The following is a 24880-nucleotide window of genomic DNA, read 5'->3' as shown; positions in this document are numbered from 1 at the left end:
AAACATTTTTAATAGGCTTTTTAATTTTTATTTTTATAATTTTTATTTAAAAAGCAGAGTTACAGAGAGGGAAAGAAATATCATTCGTTCTCTGCTTCACTCCCCAAATATCTACCACAGCTGGAGCTGGGCTAATCCAAAGTCAGAGCCAGGAGCTTCTTCCAGCTCTCCCACATGGGTACAAGAGCTCAAGGACATGGACCATCCTCTGCTACTTTCCCATGCCATAAACAAGGAGTAGGGACACAACCAATGCCCATATGGGACGCTGATGCCACAGGCAGAGACTTGGTCTACTATGCCACAGCACCAGCCCCTTAAAAAATTTTTGGTAGATATATTCCTTGATGAGCAGCTTTGGTTTAAGCAAGAATTCATGACTGCCCCCTAAAAGTTAATTTATGTATGATGGGGGTATAGGAAATTGCTGTGACATGTTTTGTTGTGTTGAGGTTCTTGTGAATTTAAGTGAACTGGTACTTTCATGATGGTTAGTATGGCTGTGCTGTCACAGCCCTAACTATTTGAGCTTTTTTGCTTTGTAACACAAGCTGTGACCACCAAGTAGCTGATTGACAGTGAGAAAGCTGCTCCTTCACGCTGGCTGACTGAAATGCCACACTGACAGTTGTGCACTGAAATGCAAGCAGTCTGAGCCTTTTCCTCCAAGTGGACATCTAGAAGTGAAGGTAACACACCTTCCGGGGCAATGAACGCTGATGCTCAAACTGCTGTCTGAGACCCACCTCACTGTCTCCACTCTGCAAGGATTCACTCTAAAGGTCCCGGCTCCTGCTGGTGTGACCAATCCTTGACTTCACTGCATTCGCTGCTGTCCAGACCCACTGGGCATCACCCAGACTCATGGCATTATGAGTTTGTTTCTAGCACTTTGTGCTTGAGTCACTTTCTTTTTCCTAGTTTTGCCCATTTTTTCCTATGTTTCTTTTGCTTACTTTTGTTTATACTGCTTATGTATGCATTGCAATAAATCAAATATTTAGGAACTATCTTTCTTTATCTGGCTTCTATCCTTCATCTGCCCTTCTTGGAAAACTTCCTTGAGTTTAAAATTGTCACCACATACTGGGGAAACTGTCCTTCACTGGTTGGTTCTATAAGACAAAACTGTTACCCCAAGGGGCCAGAACTGTGGCAAAAGTTAAACCTTCACCTGTGGCATCAGCGTCTCATATGTGTGCCCGTTCATGTCCTGGCGCTGCACTTCCAGTCCAGCTCCCTGCTTATGACCTGGGAGAGCAGTGGAGGATGGCTCAAGACCTTGGGCCCCTATATGCACATGGAAGACCTGGAGGAAGCTCCTGGCTCCTGGCTTAGGATTGGCTTAGCTCTAGCCATTGTAGCCATTTGGGGAGGGAACCAGCAAATGGAAGATCTTTCTATCTCTCACCTTCTCTCTGTACCTCTGCCTTTCAAATAGAAATAATGAAATCTAAAAAAAATTTCTAAGAAAAAATGTCACCCCCAAAAAAGGCACCTTAGAAACTGAAAGGCAGCAGAGGCAGAATGGTTTCCCTGGCCTTCTCTTGCTTCCTTTGAGGTGGGCCGCAGAAGCTGGAGGTCCCCCGAGCTCTCCTTCCCTGGGGCAAGAAGGTCACTCTCTGGTTCACCACCCTCATACCCCACCCCACCCCAGCAGACCCTCATGTAGCAGGCACCCTGCCCTGCACCTGCAGGTAAGGAATGTCCAGCAGGGACACCTAGAAGCAGTGGCCCAAAGAGGCCTCGCTAAGCCACTACAGGTTTGTGATGGTTAGGTTGTCCCCATTTGCCCTCCCATCCGCTTCTGCATAGTTGTCCTTGAAAATGATCTTTCCAGTTTCCTTGGCTCCTCACCGTTGCAGGCTCTCAAGTCAACTGGGCTAAATACACTTAATATTTTAATATGGTTAATCTGCCTTTTGTTATAGGATGTTAGCCCTGAACTTTGGGATGGGTAAAGAAAACAGATCATTTTTTTCTCCCTTCTGCATAGTATAAGCTTATGGCATGAAAATATAGTATTCAGGATTTCAGGATTTTAACAATGCTAGAGTCCTTGAACAGTGGCCCCCAAACAATCAAAGTAGACATTTCACATTGGTGAAGATGCAGAGAATCTGTTCACATCTTTCGTGTGAAAAATATTTTGATGGTTAGGGTTATAATATATGAATGCCTCTAAAGTAAACGTTAAAAGTTGCATAAACTAAGCTGAATTCTAAGTTTCTATTTCTATTTTCCAACAGAGACATAAACTAATCATTTCTGTGTTACGATTTTGTTCCAAGAACTGGCTACAGACTGAAAAGTATCAGGCTTAGTGTCCCCTTTAAAAGGACAGAAAAGCATTTGAATGCTAGTAGCATTCATTGCTAGGTTTAAAAAGAAAATATTGTACAAGCTGAGTCAGTCTCTGTTACTTGCATTGTCTTTTAATATATTTGTATTCCAGAATTATTGCTTCTATATTTTAGTTCAAAATTTAGTGAAAGTATATATGATGATATATTCTATTTTTTATTTAAAAAAAGATTTATTTATTGAAAGTTACAGAGAGAAAGGAGAGACAGAAAGAGATCTCTATCCATTGCTGATTCGCTCTCTAAATGGCAAAAATGGCCCTAGCTGAGCTGGTCAGGAACCAGGAGCTTCTTCTGGGGGTTCCACATAAGCACAGGCAGTCTTGGGCCATCCTCTGCTGCTTTCCCAGGCCCTTAGCAGGGAGCTGGGTCACACAAGTGAGGCAGCTGAGACACAAACCAATTCCCATAGGGAAAACCAGCACCTTAGAGGACTAGCTTACTGTGCCACTCTGCCAGTCCCACATTCTAGTTTCAATATTAAAATTTCTAAGAATTGTAGGCCCTATGTAGTGATGGCATGGTTAATCAGTATGTGAAGTGGAATACTATCATGACATTTAAAAAAATACTATGGGAATTTTCAAACCTGCACAAAAATAGAAAATATGAACCATTGGCTTCAACAATGATCAACATTTTGCTTTCATTGTGCTGTGTTTTCTATTTCCTTTCCCACTTTTTTTTTCATAACAAGTCTTTTAAAGAAAATCCTGGGGCAATGCTGTGGCATAGTAGGTAAAGCTGCCACCCACAGTGCCAGCATCCCATCTGGGCACTAATTCAAGTCCCACAGCCACTACTTACTTGTTAAGAACCTTGGTATGTCCCACCTCTCTGTCCCAGTATCCCCACACAGTGTAACACTTAACAAACACTTCTTCCCTTTCCTACCCACAGCTTAGCTAACTAACAAGAGTTAACCACTGTGGTAGCTGTGACTCACCCACAGTGTGTCCTGTGTCCTGTGACACACTGTTTGCCTAAGAATTCCAGGATCCAGGCCCTGTGTTGTGAGTAAAGCAGCCACCAGAAACATACAGGCTCCAGTTTGTGTCTTGGCTCCTTCACTTCAGAACCAGCTGCTGTACCTGGGAAAGCAGTGGAGGATGGTCCAAGTGCTTGGGCCCCTGTGCCCACATGGGAGACCCAGAAGATCTGCTTCTGGCTTCAGAACAGCTCAGCTTCTTGGGCCATTGCAGTCATAGGAAGTCAGCCAGGAGATGAAAGATATATCTCTCTTTCTCCCCTTCTTTCTTTGAAATAAATACATCTTGAAAAGAAAAAGATCCTATATCTATTTCATTTACCTTGTGAAGTGCTTTTCTAATGGATAGGGTACTTTAAAAAAAAGATTTATTTGAAAAGCAGATTGACAGAGAAATATCTTCCATCCACTGGTTCACTTTCCAAATGACAACTGTGGCCAGAGCTGGGCTGATTAGAAGCCAGGAACCAGGTTCTCCCATGCAGGTACAGGGTGCCAGCTTTCCCAGGCCACAAACAGGGAAGTGGATTGAAAGTTCAGCAGCCAGGACACAAACTGGCACCTACATGTGATATCAGTACTTGAAGGTGGAGGGTTTAGCCCGTTGAGCCATAGTACCAGTCTCTGGCTTGGAATTTTCTCAAATACTAACATATGACTATTTCACTGAATAGAAACAGCCATACAATTGTTGATGGGAATAAAACAGATTTGCATAAAGATTAATGTAAGGTTTATTCCAGAAAGGATATAAGTTCCAAGGCCCAGGGGACATCTCAGGGTTTTTCCTACCAGCATGCCCCCAAGACCACCAAGGGGGTGAGGCAACAGTGTTCTTCTCCCACAAGAACCACTGGGGATGGCCTGTTGGAACAATCCCATTTTTTTTCAAATATTTATTTATTTTTATTGGAAAGGCAGATATACAGAGAGGAAGATCTTCCGTCCAATGGTTCATTCCCTGAGTGAGCACAACTGCTGGAGCTGAGCCAATCCAAAGCCAGGAGCCAGGAGCTCTTCCTCCAGGTCTCCCACGCGGGTGCAGGGTCCCAAGGCTTTGGGCTGTCCTCGACTGCATTCTCAGGCCACAAGCAGGGAGCTAGCTGGATGGGAAGCAGAGCCGCCGGGATTAAAACCGGAGCCCATATGGGATCCCGGCACATGCAAGTTGAGGACTTTAACCACTACACTATCACGCTGGGCCCAGAGCATGCCCATTCATTGTAAAGTGAGCATGACTTATATAGGCTAAGAATGGGGAAGGCAGAAGTGCGTTCCCCGACAGTCCCCCACCCAACAGTGACACTGTCACTGGCTAGAAGGCATGTCTAGCTCTCTGGACCCTCTAACCAAGTCACAGGTCATACTCTGCACACACAGCTAGAAGCTATGCCTCAGGTCACATTCAACACATGTGGCTGGTAAGTAGGTATGAGTCACATTGAACTTAGAGTTAATTATCAAGGAAGTCCCAACAGAGCTCCTCCAAGGATAGAGAAGGGAGACTGGGGTGTGGCCCACCGCTCTCTCCTGCATGACCAGTGAACAAGCCAGGTGGAGGTCTCAGTTAGCTGAAACCATTGCCAGGGATTTCTCCAGGAACATGGTGTGCTATGTGCCTATGACCTCCCACATACGCTAAGCAGGCAGAAATCCAGGGTGATCTCCCAGAAGGACCCAAGCCCAGTGACTTTTATTGAGTCTCAGGAAGTGTTCTAAAGTGGTCAAGTTCTAGTCAGAATGCATGTGTTCCCTAGTAGTAACTCTTCATTCATCCTAATAGAGTGGAAACACAGCCTTTAAGTTCCCAGGGTGAGTTTCCCTCAAGTTGGAGATTATGTTTTTGGAGTGGTTTTATCTCTGAAAAGAACCTACAGAATGAAAAACTACTGATTAATTCTAAGAAGGACATTTATGGCAGATAAGAAATACACAGATAAAGAACATAGGATGCATAAGTTTAAATGGCTAAGACAAAACAGACCCCTTTACACATCGCCTGAACTGAATGGCCCTGGCGTGTCAGAATGCTAACTGTCCAGACACTTCAGAAAGCCTCAGTAGACAGTTGTCTTGAAATCTTTACTAGCTTTCTAGGGAAGGTTTGATTCATAATCACTAATTTCATCATATCACTTAATAACCAGCTCATATTAAAATTCCCTGATCTTATCAAAGATGTCTTTTTATAGTTGAGTGATCTGATTTAGCCCCAAGCAAGGTTCATATGAATAAGGAGGAAAAATCACAACCTTGGAAACAGGCAAAATAATGACTACAAGCCCTTTGTGTGACATTGGAATACTTCTTTAAAAATATTTTTATGGGAAAGGCAGATTTTTTTTAAAGATTTATTTATTACAAAGTCAGATATACAGATCCAAAGTGAGCGCAGCGGTCAGTGCTGCGCCGATCCGAAGCCGGGAACCAGAAACCTCTTCCGGGTCTCTCACACAGGTGCAGGGTCCCAAAGCCTTGGACCATCCTCTACCGCTTTCCCAGGCCACAAGCAGGGAGCTGGATGGGAAGCAGAGCTGCTGGAATTAGAACCGGTGCCCATATGGGATCCCGGGGCGTTCAAGGCGAGGACTTTAGCTGCTAGGCCACGCCGCCGGGCCTAGAAAGGCAGATTTTACAGAGAGAAGGAGAGACAAAGAACTTCTGTCCACTGGCTCACTCTCCAAGCGGCCACAACGGTTGGAACTGAGCCGATCCTAAGCCAGGAGCCTCTTCCAGGTCTCCCACATGGGTGCAAGGTCTTTGGCCATCCTCTACTGCTTTCCCAGGCCATAAGCAGGGAGCTGGAAGAGAATTAAAGCAGCTGGAATATGAACCAGTACTCATATGGGATCCTAAAAAATAAAAAATAAAAAATAAAAAAAATAAAAAAATAAATAAAAACAAGGCAAGACTTTAGACACTAGGCTACTGTGCCAGGCCCAGAATACTTTTTTTTTTTTAAGAAGTAAGAATTTGAGCAAAGTTTCATAAAATGAAAAAAGAGACTACATCTGACTTTCTCTCCTCAGGCGAGAACTGAGAGCCTGGAATAGCTTCTAACAGGCTGCAGAAAAATTACCTGCTTTTCTCAGATAGCTTTACTTCAGGTTACTATTTTAGGATATTTAGAGTTCTCTTGAAGGGTTGACATTAACTTACAAAAAAGGGATATCAGTGCACATGCTTTTTGACCAGTGGATATTAAGTCTTGTTCAGTAGAGAATGAATGATGCATTCCAGGGCACCTGTTTGCTCAGGCTTTTCTGCTTGGGCTTTTGTTTCTTTAAACTGATACTCTTACTAATACATCTTTGATACATGCTCACTCCATACTTGTAAATGCCTTTATTTTCTGTTTTTGACAACACAGACTAAGTGAGTTTTATTATTATATTATTAAAAGATGTATTTCGGTACATGGTTCTCATCCAGGAATGAGAGGCTACATCTGGTTGGAGTCCTGCTGCTGGCAGGGTCTCAAGGCAGCACAGGGCATAGTGTGATAAGGGACAGAGTGAGCCTGTGCGGGTCTCCCCGGTCCTTCTCTCCAGAATTTAATCTTGTGAATTTCTCCTGGAAGACTTTCTCTAAACCCAATCACCTCCCAACATCCCTGCTTCTAAACAGCAGTCAGGTTGTTTCCTAACTCATAATACTCACTATGAGGACTAACTTCCAACTAGAATTTCAAAAAAAACAAACAGCAGTGTGGGAGGGATTTTGTTTTTATCCTCTGGGAAGTTATACTTTGGTAATACATGCTATTTTATTATTGTGTCACTTAAACCTCTTCTCATATATAGCAACCCACCTCCACTTTATTTTCCTACCATGAATTTCATGGAGAAATCAGTTAATTCATTCCATAGAAGTTCCACATTCTGAGGATATCCAGTTGCTTCCTCATGGTGTCAGTTAACTTGTTCTCTGTCCCATTGACATCTTGTAACCAGTATTAAATCAAGAGGTTTAATCAGGTTTGAATGCAATGTTTTTGTTTAAAGGTTTATTTTTATTGGAAAGTCAGATTTGCAGAGAGAAGGAGAGACAAAGGGAAAGATCTTTCAACCACTGGTTCACTTACCAAGTGCTCACAATGGCCATAGCCATTGAGCCAGTCAAGAGCCAGGAACTTCTTCTAGGTTCCCACACAGGTACAGGGTTCCAAGACTTCGGGCTGTCCTTGACTGCTTTCCCAGGCCACTAGCAGGGAGCTCGACTGGAAGTGGAGATTCTAGGACCTGAACCGGTGTCCATATGGGATCCTAGTGCTTAAAGGGGGGAGGATTAGCCAGTTGAGTCATCACACTGGCCACAAGTCAACGTATTAAGGTGAAAATACTTCCTAAGTGATATTGTGTATCAAATGCATTAGATTTAGGGGTATCTGATCACCATTTCACTTTGATGAGAAATATGATGGAAGATTTAGGTATTATAAGCCTAATCCCTCAGTTTCCCCTTGTGTCTATCAGAGATATAATGGCTGCTGATCTCCAGACTTGTTCCCAAGTCCTTCAAATGTTTTTGCAAACCACCAGTTCTGCTATTTTGTCTGCAGGGGGCACCAGAGTCACTGCAGGAACAGTGGCTGACTCAGATTCTGGTACCCTGCTTGCCAGTTCCCACAGCAAGGGCACAGCTTTGGCAATACCTGCTCTGGCAGCAGCTAATGAATCTCTGGCATCTGATATCTGCAGTGTACCATCAGCATCCTCCAAAGCTTCCTGAGTCACCCCTCCCTTGGGAGTCTACACCAGAGTGTCCCCCAGGATGTGAACAGGGAATGAGAACAGGATGAGAACCTACAGGGAAATGATTCCCCATTGGTGATATCCTCACCAGTTAGGAATGGGTGGGCAATGCTTGTGCCACCCACTTGAAGGTGTGACCAAGATTGGATACGCTATGAGGTGACAGAGAGCCCTAGGCTATGGGCCGGGGACCAAGGTGGCTGCTCTGGCTCTTCTGGGTGGCATAGACCAGCTGTAAACCATGGACATGGGATGAAGCTAGGGTGTTGCTCCCTTGTATCCTCTCCATGATCAAGAGGTGGTCACATTACACTTGATCTCACTGATGGTCTTTGGCATTGGAAATCAGTGATTTCACGTCCTGCTGGCTCTAAGACGCAGCAGGGTCTCTGATGTCAGGTACCAGATCCCATGAGTGTGTGTCCTGGCTTCTGCCCACATGTACCCTGTTAGGCCATTGTCTTTTCTGACTCTTGTAGAAAGAAAAGGAACATACCCAGACAAGTTCCATACGAGGCAGCTGTCACACTAAAGAAAACAGTCATAAAGAAATTCAAATCTATCTCTCTAAAGTGGTGAGCTGAGCAGCCCACCACTCAGAATGTCCAAATCCAGAGACTGGCTGTAACCCAGTCATGTTTCTTCTGTCCCACCGCCTCTCCCACTGAGACCCTCCAGGTCCCACCTGTATTAGCTGTGAGAGATGCATCAGAGTCCTGGGCACTGTCACTGCTCTGCGCTGGGACACAGTAAGCAGCAGAGAGAAGTCACAAAAAGTGAGGTAGGTGGGCTCCTCCATGAGCTGTGTACACAGGGTCTCAGAGTGTCAGGGATCACCCCGATCACCCTGACCTGCAGCCTGAGAGTAGATGCCCCCTTCTCTATCTGTCAGAAGGAAATACCCTTTGAGGGGCCAGTGAGTTGGAAGTGCTGTGAAACCCTAAGGAACTCCCAATCCCTGAATCCTTGTAGAAAGAAATCCTGGATCCAGTGAGGTTATAGGACTGAGGCTTCAGACGTGGGCCATGATGAGGACATTCAAGAAAAGCAGGTATGTGGGAAGCATGCCAGCTTCCCTACCAGTGGTGTGTCCTCAGTGGAGACCTTCAGCTGATATGATTCAAGTCCCTGTCACCATGGTCAGCAAGGTGATAGTTCCTTCCCTTATTTTCACATGTGGGACACAGTAGCATAAATGCTGGCATACACAGGACCTGGCTGGGGAGCAGGTGTAGATTGTGCTTTCTGTAAGTGAGAAATGGAACACTGGTGCCAGGGGCTTGAATCCCACAATGAGATCAATAGACATGAGAGCTGAGACCAATCTCTCACCCCTTCGCTATCTGAGCTCCTCTTCCTCTTTATCACAGCAATAACATTGCTGCCATGACTGTAGCTTCTATGAGAAGGCTAGTGAGGACTCTCACAATGAAGATGGTAGACTGTCCTATGTCAATCAGTGGATTCTTCAATGACCTCATTGTGCTTGAAGTGGCGAGACTGGCAGCAATTCAGAACTGTTGAACTATCAAAACCACTTGAGCAAGACCCTCAGAGCATGCCCCACATCAGGGACCTGGGGGGGGTGGGTGACTAGGTGGGCTTCTCCCTTAAACCCCCCAATACCTCAGATATATGAAGGAAACAATATGGAACTAATAGTCTTCCCCATTTTCCTGTAGCCCTTGAACCTTTTTACCCTAATCGACTATGTAAAGATTGTCAAAAATATAATTTAAAAAATGTAAACAAAAGATGGTAGACTGGGAAGATCACTCCAGGGGAGAGAGGGAAGATGAGGCGCCTGCTCTAGTTGGATGTGCTGTATTGTGCAGGGTGTCTATGGGGGAAGTTTGTTCTCCAGTCCGGCATTATGGGGCCCAAGGAGAGGTCTGTCACTGGGGTGCTGTCATTGGAATGACTCAAGGTCAGACCCTGAGTTCTAAAGTTAGAAAGGAGTCCCTCCCTGCCTCGTGACGTGGGCTCTACTCTACTTACCCCTGTCTTGAGCCCCTGCTGCATGGTGTCTCCTTTACTCCTTCCTGAGCCCTCACTTACCTGCCCAGGTCTCTGTCAGCACCAGGGTCCCTGAGAGCAGCAGGAGGAAAGATGGGAACCCCAGAGCCACAGAGCCCATGAGCCCCCATCTCAGGGTCTGTGGAAAGTCCAATCCAGACATTATAAGGGGGAACAAGCAACACTGACCTAAAAACCATTGGGAGTATGACCTAGGCTCATGTCACAAGAGTCCAAGCAGAAGAACCTAGGAGGCAGTTCTCAAGAGAAGGTTGGTTATTGAAACCTAGTTCAGCCTAGGTTTTCTCCATGTGTCCCAACTCCCCACATGATCATTCCTCTGTACCCACTAGCTATGTCCAGCCTTTGCCAGGCATTGAATTAATAAAACTGCCTGATTCTGAACTGTGCCCTCCAAACTAAGTTGTAATAAAATATTTCTTTTCCAAGACACTGCTGTCCCATATTTTAGTTAAGGTAAGGAATATGTAATGATACATTTAGATTTCTCAGTGTCTCAGATGGGATCTAACGCAGCCTTGCCCATTTCCTTGGCTCCATTCTGAACAAATGTACAGAAGGCTGAAGGAGCATCCGGAACTCTCTTGTATCATCACAGGTCCATGGTGTGTCCGAAAATCTCTTAGATCCAGAGTCCCTGTGCTCCTGTTTGTGCTTCTGAGAGTCAGGAGGGAACTCCTTCACTGAGGTAACCACACTCAGTTCACACAGAGTGGCGGGAGGCCCCCGTTCTTGTATCCAGTTGCCCAGAGACACTATTAGGTGCATGCCAAATGAACAATGTTCTTCACCTTTTTTCTGTTGACCAGTTATGCACTAATGGTTAAAATGTGGGGTCCAGATAACTGTGATTGGCTGGATCTCTGGACTAAAGCAACTGGACCTAAAACTGTGAGGATCTGAAAAACTTGTTTATTTGATGTGCAATTAGAGCAAACTTCCCAGGCTCAAATAGAAGCATCATCTAAGAAATATTTCAAGGAATCCAAGGAACTAAAAAATCTGATTTTATGTTTCTCAAAGAAAATAACTCCAGGGGCTGACGTGGTAGAGTTACAGATTAACCCTCCACTTGAAACACAGGCACCCCATGTAGGGACAGTTTTATGTCCTAGCAGCTCACTTCCGATCCAGCTCCCTGCTTATGGCCTGGAAAAGTAGCAAAGGATGGCCCAAAACCTTGAGCCCCTGCACTCCTATGACCTGAAAGAAGCCCAGGCTTCTGGTTTCAGATGCTCAGCTTTGACCTTTGTGGCCATTTGGGTAGTGAACCAGCAAATGGAAGATCTTTCTCTCTGTATCTCCTCTCTGTAAATTTGCCTTTCAAATAAAAACATATATATCTTTTTTAAAAATAGGAAAAACATGGATTTTTAAAACAAAGATAGATAAAAGATTAAAAGCAGTTCATTTAGGCAAAGAAACGTATGCTTATGCTCATAAAACCAAGTCAGCTGCTGCTTTCCCAGTGAATGAGGCAGCCACTCTTTCTCCTTGTCTTCCACCTGCCCCTCTCCTGCCCCCTGCCCCTCTCACTCCGCCTTCCTCTTCCTTCACTGTCTCCTGTCTTCTCCACACCCTGCTCCTTCCAACACCTCTAACTTCCTGTTTCTTCTTCATAGCTCCCTTTAAAATCCTAACCATAGGGTTGGGCACAGATAGGTTGCTTTCTTTCCTGTAATGCAAACAGAATTTCTTGCCTGAAACACTCCCTCAGTTCCCAGAGCAGCTCTTGACTTCTATCACTGGAACGATAATCCTTACTCCCTGAAGCCTAGCTTCTGAGCTTGTCACCAGCTTGTGGATGTGCTCCCAGGAAATGTCCAACTAGCCATGGATGTTCTTGGCAGAAACAGAAGAGACCTTTGAGAACATTGAGAGTTATGGGTCAAGGGTTCCCCAAATCAGAAGAACTTGAAGCAAAAGCATGAAAGGGCTCTTCCATCCACTAAGGGAACAGAAAAGCCATACAGCCTTGTTCCTCACCAGAGATGAGCCCTCCATATCTACTCTGAGACATTTGAACAGATCCTGTGTAATGACATAAGCAGTCTTCCTCTACCAATGAAAGCAGAGCAACAAATTCCAAGGAAAATCATTTCTGATGTAACTGGGTTTAGAGATCCACAAGGACTAAGCTTCAGCCACCATGGGGTAAACAACCAGGACTGCACGTATTCAGGCTCATGTAATTGCTGGCAGGTCTCCCCAAACAGGACACAGCTTTCTCACCAAGCAATACTTCCTTGTTTCCTCTAAGTAAAGCCACTGCAAAATGGCTATGGGGTCCTCCCTCAGCATCTGTGTTCCTCACTTGGTAGGACCCTACTTGTTTCCCCCACACTCTTCATTTCTACACCAGCCACTTGACTGTGAGCTCCTTAGAGCTGCTGGTAAGGATCACTGGAAGTCAGTAACTAGACAGGCTTCTCAATGAGGCCTACGAATTACAGAGAAGATTCCTGATATTGGTAATTACTAATTTTGGAGTACAGTTTCCTAAATTAAAACCATGCTCCCCGTGCTCCAACCTCAGATCCCGTCTCCCTCCCAACCCGCACTCACCCACCTGGGTCTCAGCCAGGGTTGGGGACCCTGGGAGCAGCAGGAGGAGGGTGTGGGGTACCATGCACCTTGTTGGTCAGCTGGGGAGACTGATTCTGGTGGCTCCACGCTGAGTTATAACTGGGATTGGGCGGCGGTGATTGGCTGTTCCCGAAACTGCTCGTCCAATGGGAGTGTGACCTGGGCATTTGTCATCAGTGTCCAGAGTGGAAAGGAGGCCAGAACTTCCTGGCTTTTCCTGTCCAGATCCCACACTCGCTGAGACCCTGAGAGCCACCCTGGGGATCTGAGCCTTTGATCCCAGGCTTGCCTTGGACCCCGCGTGTGGGCTCCTTTCCTACTGTCTTCCTGAAGCCACTAGGGGCTAATTCGGTGGTTCTCAGGTGCTTCCATTGAAACGAAGGATATCTTTGTGCTTTCTTAGTGATGACCCCAAAGAACAACAACTTGGGTTAGCATTGGGTTATGTACCAATAGTCACAAGTGTAGAAATGGAAACCACTCAAATATGGCTAACTCATCTAGTATATCCCACGATTTTTGAATGAATACTGTTTTTACAAGAAATAACTACTTCTAAAATAAACAAGATAGTGAGAATCTTCACTCTTAGCCTCTTCGAAGCTCCTTTTCATGTTTAGGTAGATTACCGGATTTTCACTTTTGTTCTACATTGAGCCCTTTTTTTTTTTTTTTTTTTGTAATATGTGAAGAAAGAAAATCAGCATTAGACAAACATGTGGGAGAACACCTTAATAATGTATTCAAAATATTGTGAATAGTTACCTTTGATCACTAAAGTGATCAAGTGCCAGCTTTTAAAGGGAGAAGCTGAAGCCCTACTGTTGGATATTTGGTTTTCTGGTGTTTTAAAACTTTTAGGTTCATCCTGCACACTGAGTGGATTTTGTGCTAATCATGACTTTTTAACGAGTACTGCAATATATTCTGTTGCCATGTTATTTATCTCCTATTGGCATTTAATTTTCAGATTATTTATCTTTTGTGATATCACAGATTCTAAGAGAAAAGATTGCAAGTATTAGAAAACTAAAATTTATGGTGATGGATACAATTTTTTCAAAACCTCTTTTCCTTTTTAAGGCTTATTTGCTATCTTTGGTAAAAACAACAACAACAAAACAAAAAAAGAGGAAAGAAACAGTGAATTACAAGTGAAAACAACCAACACTCATATTAGCCAATATGGGGATGTGTTCAATACTGTAAACATTTCAAGGTGCCTTGTTTCTGCATTTGCTCAGACAAAATTGTATACTACTCTAATATTTTCTCACTTCATTTCCTTTCTTTTTTCTCTCTTTTGTTTATTCAGAGACAGGGATGGGGGAGGTATGCCACTCAGATGGGCTAGGGGTGGCAGTAAGCTGTACTCCATGGCCTGGGGTCTGAGGTTACCTACCTGGCTCTGCTATGTTACCTGGACCAGCTGTGAGCTGTGGGCCAGGGTCAAGAGCTGCGTGCTACTGCTTGTGTCCTCTCTCTGTCCTGGAGCCTGGTCACCTGACCCTCCTTTCCATTTTGAGCATTGTGCTTGATCTCACTGATGGCCCTTGACACTGACAAGCAACCAGTGACTTCACATCCTGCTGCTTTTTAGACGCATCAAGGTCCTTGATGTCAGGAACCAGAGCCCATGGATGTATGTTCCAGCCTTGGCACCATGTACCCTGTTGGGCCACTCCCCTTCTGACTTGAGCAAACAGAAGGACCATAGCAAGTACACATGAAAGTTAGGTGTGTCTACCTCAGTCAACCAACCTAAGAACTCAAATACCTTTTTTTCTTTGCTTTTTATAAGTTTCTTTAAATGTTGCTATGCTTACAGAAATATACTCATATTGTCTAATAGAACACAATTCAACTTATAATTTTGACCAAAATCCTGGCACATGGTTTAAATTTTTTTTCAAAAGAATCTACAGCCCAGTTTATTTTTCTCTATTACAAATCTATAAAAGATTCCATCAGTGCGGCACAAAGAGGCAGCAAAAACCTTGAGAAATTTACCTTTGGTTTATGTTAGAAGAGTAATACATATTGCAATGCAAATATTTTTGTGAAATTGGTACAATTAAACATTGCAACATAATGTGTGTGGTTCACTGCAATGTGTCAATGCCAGTTTGCAAAGAAGGAGCCTGTGTACACCTGTGGAACTGCAGAGTCCCAGGAGATGGGTCCTATTAGGTCGTATTACACATAGACTGTGAATCTGAACAAACCCAGAATCAGATGATCTCTTCAACCTGAATTAATACTACCAGGTTGCTTCTTCTGCTGAGTCTAATGAGAAACCCAGCAGATTAAGCTTTTCATTAGGAAAAGAAGACACAAAAGAAGAAAATGAAGTTTTTTCCTAGCTTTTCAGTCCAGAGGTGGATAACTGTTAACAAAACCAGAGCCACAATGAAAAGAAACCTTACCAAAACAATACAATTCCCATGAATTATATATTAATATTTTTTTAAAAAGTAGGGCCAAAATAAGCAGCTCTAAAAAGAGAAAAAAATATAACTTAAGTCAGTGTCTGAGGCCCACATCGTTTCGCTGGTGTGGGAGCCCAGCGGAAAAGCATTTCTGTTCCTGGGTGTGTTTGCTGTTGGTTTTGCAGCAGGCCAGCCGAACAGAAAACATGACAGATGCCTCTCCTTTCTAGGCCAAAGGCCACCAGTGACATTACCACGTCCCAGGCTAAACTCTGCTGCTCCTGAGGCCCGCTTCCCTGTCCACCTGTGTGGATGAAGCCTGAAAGTTGACAGGTCCTGGGTTCAAATTTTGAGCTGGCTTGTGGTTCCTTACAAAGGACTCTTAAGAGCAGACAGAAGCTGGGAACTGAGGGAGCCCCATCCCTCTGATCAATGCCAGGAGCCCTCAGTGCTGGTAGCGGTAGGGTGGTACTCTGCCTGGGTTGTTTTTAATAGCTTCCTTTCAGCATATTGATGGTCTGAAATCCAAGGACATGGAACTTCCAGAATGTTGAGCTTTTCAACATCCACACACTACCCAGATGAGTCTGCCTTTATGCAACAGCCACCTACATTGCCCCATAATAACAAGAATTAGAAAGGTACATGAAGGCCCAGACAGGCGGGGGTGGGGGGTTACCTGGGCTTGCCTGTGCCCTCATGTACTGTACCACCAGACCAGGCCTGGGTCCTGCACCCATCAGCTGCAGACTTGGTGGCTATGATTGTCCTGGGATGGGGAATTGGGGATGTGTGGGAGGTGGTACAGTTGAAGAAGTTCATTACAGGTGAGGAATGACTTCTTCGGGACTTCTACAAAAAGAGCCATTGTAATTGCAGGCAAACAAGGGGGCTAGATCATGTGGGTTCTCAAACCAGGACATCTGCCCATGTGGGAGACCTGGACTGGGTATAGGACATTTAGGCTGGTCATGCAAAAGAACTAGATCTGGGCACAGATTCTGAGGGGAATTTATGGGCTTACACCGGTGGGACTACAATACCTACTTGTTTGTGCTAGACCTGGGGGTGATGACAGCTGAGCTGGGCAAGACCACAGAACTCACCAACACCATGAGAACTGGGGTTCAGAATAGACTGGGTTGGTCTAAGCTGCAGCACCTGCAGGTGCACTAAGAATTGCATGTGGGGAAGAATGGAATGCAGGATCCACCAGCACTCACAAAGGCCAAAGCTGAGGGAGGAATATGTTGGGCAGGGCCCTAGCACCCATTGATATGTGTGAGATCCGGGTCTGGGAGCAGGTCCGGTGGAGAAATTTGGGGGTTTCTCCTACTAGGTTGTAGTTCCTGCAGGAGAACAGAAGAGCAGGGGCTGGCTGTGGGCTAGAGCAGGCAGGGCTACCCTACAGTCAGCAGGTGTGTGGGCTGGATGAGGGGGAGGGAAGTGGAGTGGGCAAGACCAGGACAAGTTATAGCATTACACTGACATTTGTGGGAGCCAGGATGTGGTGTGGGCCATGCCAGGCTAGGCTTCTGTACCTGCCTGTTTGCATGAGAGCTGGGGACAGCTTGGGCAGGGCTAGGCTGCAGTACCCACCAGTCAGATTTGGAGCTGAGGGTGGGCCAGGCTAGTGCAGGCTGCAGCATTTGATGGCAAAGGCTAAGCTGGGTGATGGGCCATGCCAGCTGAGTCAGAGCCACCACTGGCAAACACAATATAAGTAGCTGAGAAGAGGTGTGATAGGGGAGATAATGCGTTGTGGGTTGTCTGCTGGGTTGTGGGTCCAGTTGTTGAGTGCGACAGCTGGAATAGGGGTGACAAATGGGCTGGGCATGCCTACAGCATCCTTTGGCATGGGTGTGGAGTAGGCCTGCAAACGTGTTGGATTGAACTAGTCTCCGGCACCTGTCAGTGCTGCTTAGGAAAGCCAAAGTGGATGTAAATGGGCTAGGCTAAGTCTCGGCACCTGTTAAACTACATGAGAGTTGAGTCTGAGGTTGGGCCAGGCAGAACTGAGCTGGGCTATAGCACCCAAAGGTAAGAGCCAGAATGTGTGTGGGTCAGTTGGGTAAAGCCACTATACCTGACAGAGAATGCCAGGATAAGAGGTAGACCAAGTCAGGCTGGGCCAAGCACCCACCAGTGTGCACATGAGATCTGGCACTGGCGGTGGCCTGACAGAGGAGCTTGGGGAACTCCTCTGTCAGAATGCAGTCCATGATGGTGAGCCCAAGAACTGACGCAGGGAGCAGCCCAGACCAGGCCAGGTTACAATACCCACCGGCATACTTGTGAGTCAGGGAGCGGAACTGGTTGGGCCAGTTCATAACACCCACTGGCAAATCTGAGAACCAGGATGGGGTTTGGGACAGCCAGAGTTGATACACAATAACAGCTAATTCACATTAGGGCCAGGACTGTGAGCTGGCTAGCTAAGCTAGAAAGAAAAGAATAGAAGAGAAAAGAAAAGAGAAAGAAAAAGAAGGAAAGAAAGCAAGAGAATGAAAGAAAAAAAGCAAAGAAGGAAGGAAGGAAGAAGGAAAGAAAGAAGGAAGGAAAGGCTGCTTCAGGCTAAATGATAGATTTTTCCTTTTCTTTCTTAATAGTAAATTCATTTTATTTTGATAATGTTTACATAGTTGAGAAGGATTCATGGATTCATGCTCATGTGGACTACAAATGGGGAGGACTGAAGAGAGGCAGAATGTGGATGAGACAACTGCTTCCAATCTCCTTTTCTTTTCTGGTATCTGGGGAAACTGGAGCGAGAAGGAGAGAAGTCCCACCCAGCATCCTAACTGCATCAGTACCAGGAGGTAGGGAACAGTTACCCTATCCAAGGGTACTGCTTAAGTGGTTTGATAGTTCTGAGATGCTGTTGATTTTGTTGCTCCAAGCTTTCGGAAATCCTTCTAAGGTCCATTGACTGACATAGTCCACCTTAGAGTCTCCATTCACCCAGATACTCAATATCAAAGCTTGGCTAGGACAGCTTTCCTCTTTGTTCTGTCCTCCATGGTACTAGATGTCCTCTGCAGACAGTAATGAACTGGTTGTCATGTTCCCCATGAGCGTCTAGGCATGCCATCAATTGCAGAGGCCTCAGCAACTGTGGAGATCCAGTTCTGACACATGCACTCCACAGTCAGACCACATAACCTCTAATTTTCACCATGGTTAGAGCTTGAGTCCAGTGATCCAGTAGGGGGTCCCCATAGAATCCTCATCAGAGGTGGCCCCGACATGGCTCCTGTGTGCCAGTCAATGTGGAGTCCAGCTCAGTCCATCACCCACATCAGCCCCCCCACACACACACTGGTAATTGCAGTCACCTGGTCAGTTCTGTCCCCAGCCCCATCTCTTACACAAATTAATGAATGTTGCATCATAGTCTAACCTTGCCCACACTATGTCTTCATGTACACCAATGGGAACTGCAGCATAGTTGGAATGACCCTTAATTACCTCCTCTAGGCCCACCCCCAGCCCTGGGTCCTGTGCATGCCAGTATGTGCTGCAGACTGATGCAGTCTGTCCCACATCCCATTAACCTCTTAAACACATCAATGGGCATTGGAGCCTGGCTCAACATAACTGACTCCATTATCCATCCCATCAGGAAGGTACCCACAGTTTCTGTACTAGGCCCACTCCCAGCCCCAGATTGTGTACTTTCTAGGTGGTTCTATGATCTAGTCTAACAGGATGTGCCTCCAGTCCTGGCACTTGCCAGCTGATGCTGCAGCAAAGGGCAACCAGCTTGCACATACCCTGGCTCATGCATGCACGAGTCGTTAGCCCAGTCTGACTCTCCTTTTAACCTAGCTCAAATACAAGCCAGCGGGTGTTGAATCCCTGCATTGCCTGATCGGCCCCCTGACTCAGCTTTCAGCTGCATAAGCAGTGCCTCATCACGGAGCCCCCACAGTTCTCTGGGCTTGCCCCCCAACCCAGATCTTACATGTGCTAGTTGGAGCTGTGCACCAGCTTTCCTCACTTTAGCATCCAGCAAGGGATGCTGCAGCCTGGTTCAGTCTGGCCTGCCCCAGCTTCCAGCTCATGATGGCAGGTCATATAGCCTAGACTAACCCAGCCGGCCACACAGTTACTCGCCCTAATGTGGATTGGCTGCTATTGTGGGACAACCCAGTCTGTATTGCACCCCATCCTGGTTCTCAGATCTGGATGGGGGTGCTGTGAGCTGGTTCAGGATGGCCCATCCCCATACCTGGCCCACATGTAAACAGGTAATGTAACCTGGCCTGGTCTGGGCTGCTTCTTGCCTTGGTTCTTCAACTCATCATCAGGAACTGCATCCTGACAAAGAAGTTCCCAAGCTCCTCTGTCAGGCCACCGCCAGTGCCAGATCTCATGTGCACACTGGTGGGTGCTTGGCCCAGCCTGACTTGGTCTACCTCTTGTCCTAGAAGGAACAGCACCCTGGCATGATCAACCCACACCCAATTCCAGCTCTTACCTTTGGGCGCTACAGTCCAGGCACTCCTGATCCACACCCAAACCTAGCTCTTGTGTGCTTCAGTGGGTTCAGAGATCTAACCCAGCCTGTCTTACACCTCGCCTGGCTCTTACGAGCACCAAAGGATTCTGGAGCCTAGCCCAGTCTGACATCCCCAGAGCCAGTACGCACCCTTGCCAAGGGATGCTACATCCATGTCCAGCCCAGTTTGTCATCCCCACTCTAATTCTCACACTCACTAGTGGGAACCACAGCCAAGCAGTGACATCCCCTTAGCTCCCCAATCAAACCTCTTCCTAGCCACAGATCTTGTACATGCTGGTGGTTGCTTCACCCCAGCCCGGCATAACCCATCACCCAACCTGGGCTTTGCCATCGGATCCTGCAGCCTGCCCTGGCCTTGTCTGTCCCCAGTTCCAACTCTCACTGGTGGGTGCTACAGCATAACCCTGCTCAGCTTGTCTCTATCCCTTTCATGCAAATCAGCTGGGGTGATAGCCTAGCATAGCCCAGCATGTTCTACACCCCATCCTGGCTCCTGCACCTGACAGTGTACTATGGTTTGGCCTGTTCTTGCCTGGTCTACCCCCTACAGAGCCAGTCTGCACATCTGCTAACAAGTGAAGCAGCCCTGCCCATCCTGATCAACACCCAGCCCTGATTCACATGCTCAACAGTTGGAGCAACAGCCAACCAGGGGAGTTCCCCAAGTTCTCCCACCAGGCCCACTCCCAGACCCAGATCTCACGAGTGCCAGCGGGTGTTAAGTCTTTATCTGGCAGTATGCATCCCTAGCCATGGCCCTTGTGTGTGTGCTAGTGGGTGTTGTTGCCTGGCCCACCCGATACACAATTCTTGGATGTCCCTGTGGGTGCTACAGCTTGGACCAGCCTGGCCTGTTCCCAGCCCCTGTAACCCATGAGTGTTGTTGAGTTCCATGGTGATGCCTGGCTCATCCTATCCATAACCCCAACCCTTGAGCAAATCAATTGGTATGGCAGTCCCACAGGTGGGAGCCCACTATTCCCCATAGAATCTTCTCCAGACTCAGTTCTCTTGTGAATTTATTAGTGTCATAGCCCAGTCCAACATGGTCCAGCCCCTGCCCCCAAACTCACTGGTAAGTAATGTGATCAAGCCCTGCCAGGCAGGACCCTCAGCCATTGCTTTTGTGTGTGCCAGTAGGCAGTGGTTGATACCAACAATCCCACTCAGGTCTCCTATGTGAGTGAGTGTATAGGTCTGACACCAAAAAGTCCTTTAGTTTCCCTCCTCTAAACCACCTAGTCTCAGCCCCCTCATTTACCTGCAAGTGCAGTAGCCAGGTTGGTAGAAGTCCTCCAGAAGTCACTCCTCACCTGTCACGTTCTCCCTCAGCAGTCCCCCCTCCCACACACCTACAGAAGCATTTCCCTGAGCAGTCCACAGACATGCATGCCCGGTCCTCTGCCTGCTTGCCCTTCCAGCCTGGTGCCCTGCCTGCCCACCCAGAGACTATACATGGGGCACCAGAACCTGTTTACTGGAATGCTGGTGTCTGCCTCTCGACATATCTTTAAAACATTAGAATAGGCAAGTGTGCTGGCACACTGGTATAGTTAACACAAATTTGGCATTAACCAGACCCAGGATGCCTGCCACCTATTCACTGCTTTTCTCCCAGGAGTGTAACACTTGCTTAGTTACAATGCAACCTAGGCCATTGCCTACAGCTGCTGATGTCAGAACCCCAACCATGAAGAGAATATGCCAGTCAGTAGATTCTGAAGAGATTTCATCATGCTTGGAGTGGTGATATTGGCAGCAATTCAGAACTGTTGAACTACCAAAACTGCATGAGCAGGACCCTCGGAGCATGCCCCACATCGGGGACCTGGAGGGGTGGGAAGCTGGGTGGGGCTTTTCCGTTTATCTCTTTCCTTACTCCGGATACAGAAAACAAAATAATATTTATGTGAAAACAATGGTCTTACCCATTTTCCTGTAGCCCTTGACCCTTTGTGCCCTAATCAACTATGTATAGATTACCTTAATAAAAGATTTTAAAAAAGGTTAGGTTTCGACCCCTCTAGTTTTCCCAGGCACTACTCCATGTCTATAAATATCTGCTCTCCTGCCTCAGCGATTACTTTCCTCCTCAGTGAACTACAGTCAAGAGTAGGCAAACGTGTTAAAATGTCCCCCAAGGGAAAAACTGAAATCTTTGATATAAATTTTTTAAGATTTTTTTATCCAGCTACTCCTCCATTTCTCTGCTTTCCATTTAAACTTGAAAATATTTTTTGTACTTTGTTTCCTTTCGTCTTTTCTTTACCCCAAAGTATAAAATACATAATAAGTCAAAAAGAAAATATTTAATGGCATATACACTTTAAAGTGTTACTAAAGATAATAGACATTTTTGTAGTCTCTTCGCTAGCAAATCAAAGCAGTGTGTTTCACTGCCCCACCTCTTTCAAGGTGTTAGCCTGCATTTCTGTGATAATCATTTTTTAGCCGTTCTTCACACTTCTTTTATATGCGTGTGTATCTCCAGGCAGGGTATTGTTTTTATTTTGCTCATATTAAAATTTCATACACATGGAACCATCCTCTATTTGTTCTTTGTGACTTGTCTTTGTTTCTGTGATTTGCTATCTTTCTTTTTTAAAGATGTGTTTACTATTGAAAAGTCAGAGTTACAGAGACTTGTAATATCTTCAGATATGCTCAGCTCTGGCCATTGTGGCCATTTGTGGCGTGAACCACTAGGTGGAAGACCTTCTCTTTCTGTACGTGTCTGTTCTCTGTCTGTTAATCTGCATTTCAAATAGTATTTTTTAAAAATTCTAAAAAATAAAATATCTTACAAACTAGTTTTTGAATATGTATACCATAGAATTGCTATTCCTATGATTAATATCTTAACTCATAAATAATAAAAAACCCACCAGTTCTTTTTAAGTAAAGCTGATTCAAAAATTACATGAAAAATAAATGAAGGCAAGCAAAGAAATTTTTTGTAAGAGTAGTTGAACTGAACTAAGCTTGCTAGATATGAAAACATTATGAAGCCTTCAAAATAAAAACGAAACTATGCAGAAATATAAATGAGCAAATTAAGTGCAAAGTCCAGAAATGGACTGTAGTATATAGTAATCCATAGAATGACAAGAGTGGGATCTCACAGTTCCTGACCCATAGCCTGGAAAAACAGTAGAGGATGGCCCAAAGCCCTGGGACCCTGCATCCCCTTGGCAGACCTGGACAAAACTCCTGGCTCCTAGCTTTGGATAGTGGGATCTCAAATCAGTGGAAAAGATAAATAAATGACTGTGTAGCTACTGGTTTGGGGATAGCCAGATGGCTACATGGAAAACAGTCACCATAACTCCCACTATTCAGCTTGGTAAATTCTAGTTAGGTCAGAGTTTTCAAAGTCAAAGAAAGTATTTTAATTTCAGAAGAATAAAGTCTTTTTGTGACTCAAAATCCCAAAAACTCATGAGAGAATATTAATAAACTGAAAGTAGAAGAATTAAAAGGGAATTTCCAATAGCAAGGAATATCATAAGAAAATTTTGTAAATGGCAACCCAACAATATTTTCAATGCATATGACAATGATCTCCCTAGCAAAAGCAACTGAAAATTGAAATGAGGCTACGAATCCTAGAAAAAAAATGGACAAGATCTACAGACAGTTCACAGTGTCCAGAGAATTCGAAAGAATCTTGGGAAAAGAGACGATGGTTGGCTTTAAATATTTCAGAAAAATACTCAACTCCATTAAGAAGCTAACTGCACAAGATGCCATCAGATTGAGACAAGTCAAAACTTTGACAGTGCTCTCTGTTGGCAGGAAACTAGCAGTTTTCATTTACTGATGCTAGGAGCACAGTTAGGTTATAGAGGGATAATTGGGTCACACTTGTCAGAGTTGTACCTGCATAACTCCCCGCCCCACAATTCCTTTTCCTACAGGGTACTATTATGTACAAGCATATTCACGGCAATGTATCTTACAAAAGAGAGGAGAAAATTCAAGCACCTGGATAATTTGCATGTTTGGCTAGATCAATCGAAGTATACACATCACAGAATCAAAAGATACATTTGTTTTGGTGCAACATTTTTGAGAATCATGTATTTTTTCATAATACACATTTCCATGAACTTATCTCTTAGTTGCATTTTCTGTAAACGTTTGGAAGTGCCCTAAACTCTGATTACTTGCTAAATAACGAGAATTAAGGGGCCAGTGTTGTGGTGCATCAGTTAGGCCACTGTGTCCAACATCAGCATCCCATTTGAGTACCACCATAGTAAGCCAGAGAAAGCAGCAGAAGATGGTCTGAGTGTTGGGTCCTTGCACCCACAGAGGAGATCCATGCAGTTCAGGTTCCTGGCTTCATCCTGGTTCAGCCCTGGCTCAATGTGTGGCAATTTGGGGAGTGAACTAGCAGGTGGAAGGTCTCTCTTTCTCTCTCTTTCTCCCTTCTTCCTTCCCTCTCTCCCTCCATCCCTCTCTCTTTCTCCCTCCCTTCCTCTTCCTTTTTCTCTGTAACTTGGCTTTCAATAAATAAATGAATATTTTTTAAAATATGCTTAGGGGAGCCTTTAAAACAGGGGGTTTGATCGTGTTCAGAGAACTCTAGAAAAGTAGGTTTTAGCAACAGGCTCAGCTGCATCCCACGCACTGGCAGTAGCAGCTGTTGGTCCACTCACTGGCAGTAGAGCTGGATGTGTAGGAGTAACAGTAGCCACCTCCTTGTAAGGACCTCCACAGTTCCCAATGGGATGGCAAGCACCAGAGACCTCGTCTCCAGGTGCGCTGTGGTCCGGGTTGTGTAGCATTTCACCTGCTTCAATTCCTGAATCAAAATAACTGTGTTTCGCCTTGCTGAGAGGGAGGGAAAAAGGAAGGAAAGATGGGAAGCCAGGCTGACTCTGACAAAGATCCCAAGAAATAGTTACCTGTAACTACCAGAAGGGAGCGCCATAGCCTTGTCTAACTAGCATGTTTCTAGCTTCCAGTTTTAAACACCTGAAAACACTAATTACACTATCTCGGTGGAAGACAATCACAAGGGGCCAGATGTCCCTACAGCGACTATGACTGCTTCTTGGTTGCGGCTGGCAGCAGTCACTGACTCTGAAAAGGTGATTCCCTGACCCAGGACACAGTGAATAATTGAGTTGTTCTCTCTGGTAGATCCAAGAATGCCTTGCTACCTCTCTCCTGTCCAGCTCATAATCTGGCAC

The 24880-nt window shown here is 45.5% G+C and overlaps 1 protein-coding gene across 4 annotated transcripts in view; it reads left to right on the top strand.

Moving 5' to 3' along the window:
* Window positions 1-561: 561 nt before the first annotated feature.
* Window positions 562-24880, top strand: part of LOC101525636 (tripartite motif-containing protein 26-like) — a 51239-nt gene continuing 26920 nt past the window's right edge. For 3 of the 4 annotated variants that reach the window (XM_058666307.1, XM_058666300.1, XM_058666290.1), the window contains exons 1-2: window positions 562-689; window positions 10741-10830. The gene's annotated coding sequence lies outside the window, so the exon portion shown is untranslated. The remainder of the gene's footprint in view (window positions 690-10740; window positions 10831-24880) is intronic. The other variant, XM_058666279.1, reaches the window with a different exon arrangement.

This window comes from Ochotona princeps, chromosome 1 (assembly GCF_030435755.1).
Source record: "Ochotona princeps isolate mOchPri1 chromosome 1, mOchPri1.hap1, whole genome shotgun sequence".
NCBI classification, from domain to species: domain Eukaryota; kingdom Metazoa; phylum Chordata; class Mammalia; order Lagomorpha; family Ochotonidae; genus Ochotona; species Ochotona princeps.
This window is presented reverse-complemented; position numbering and strand designations above follow the sequence as displayed.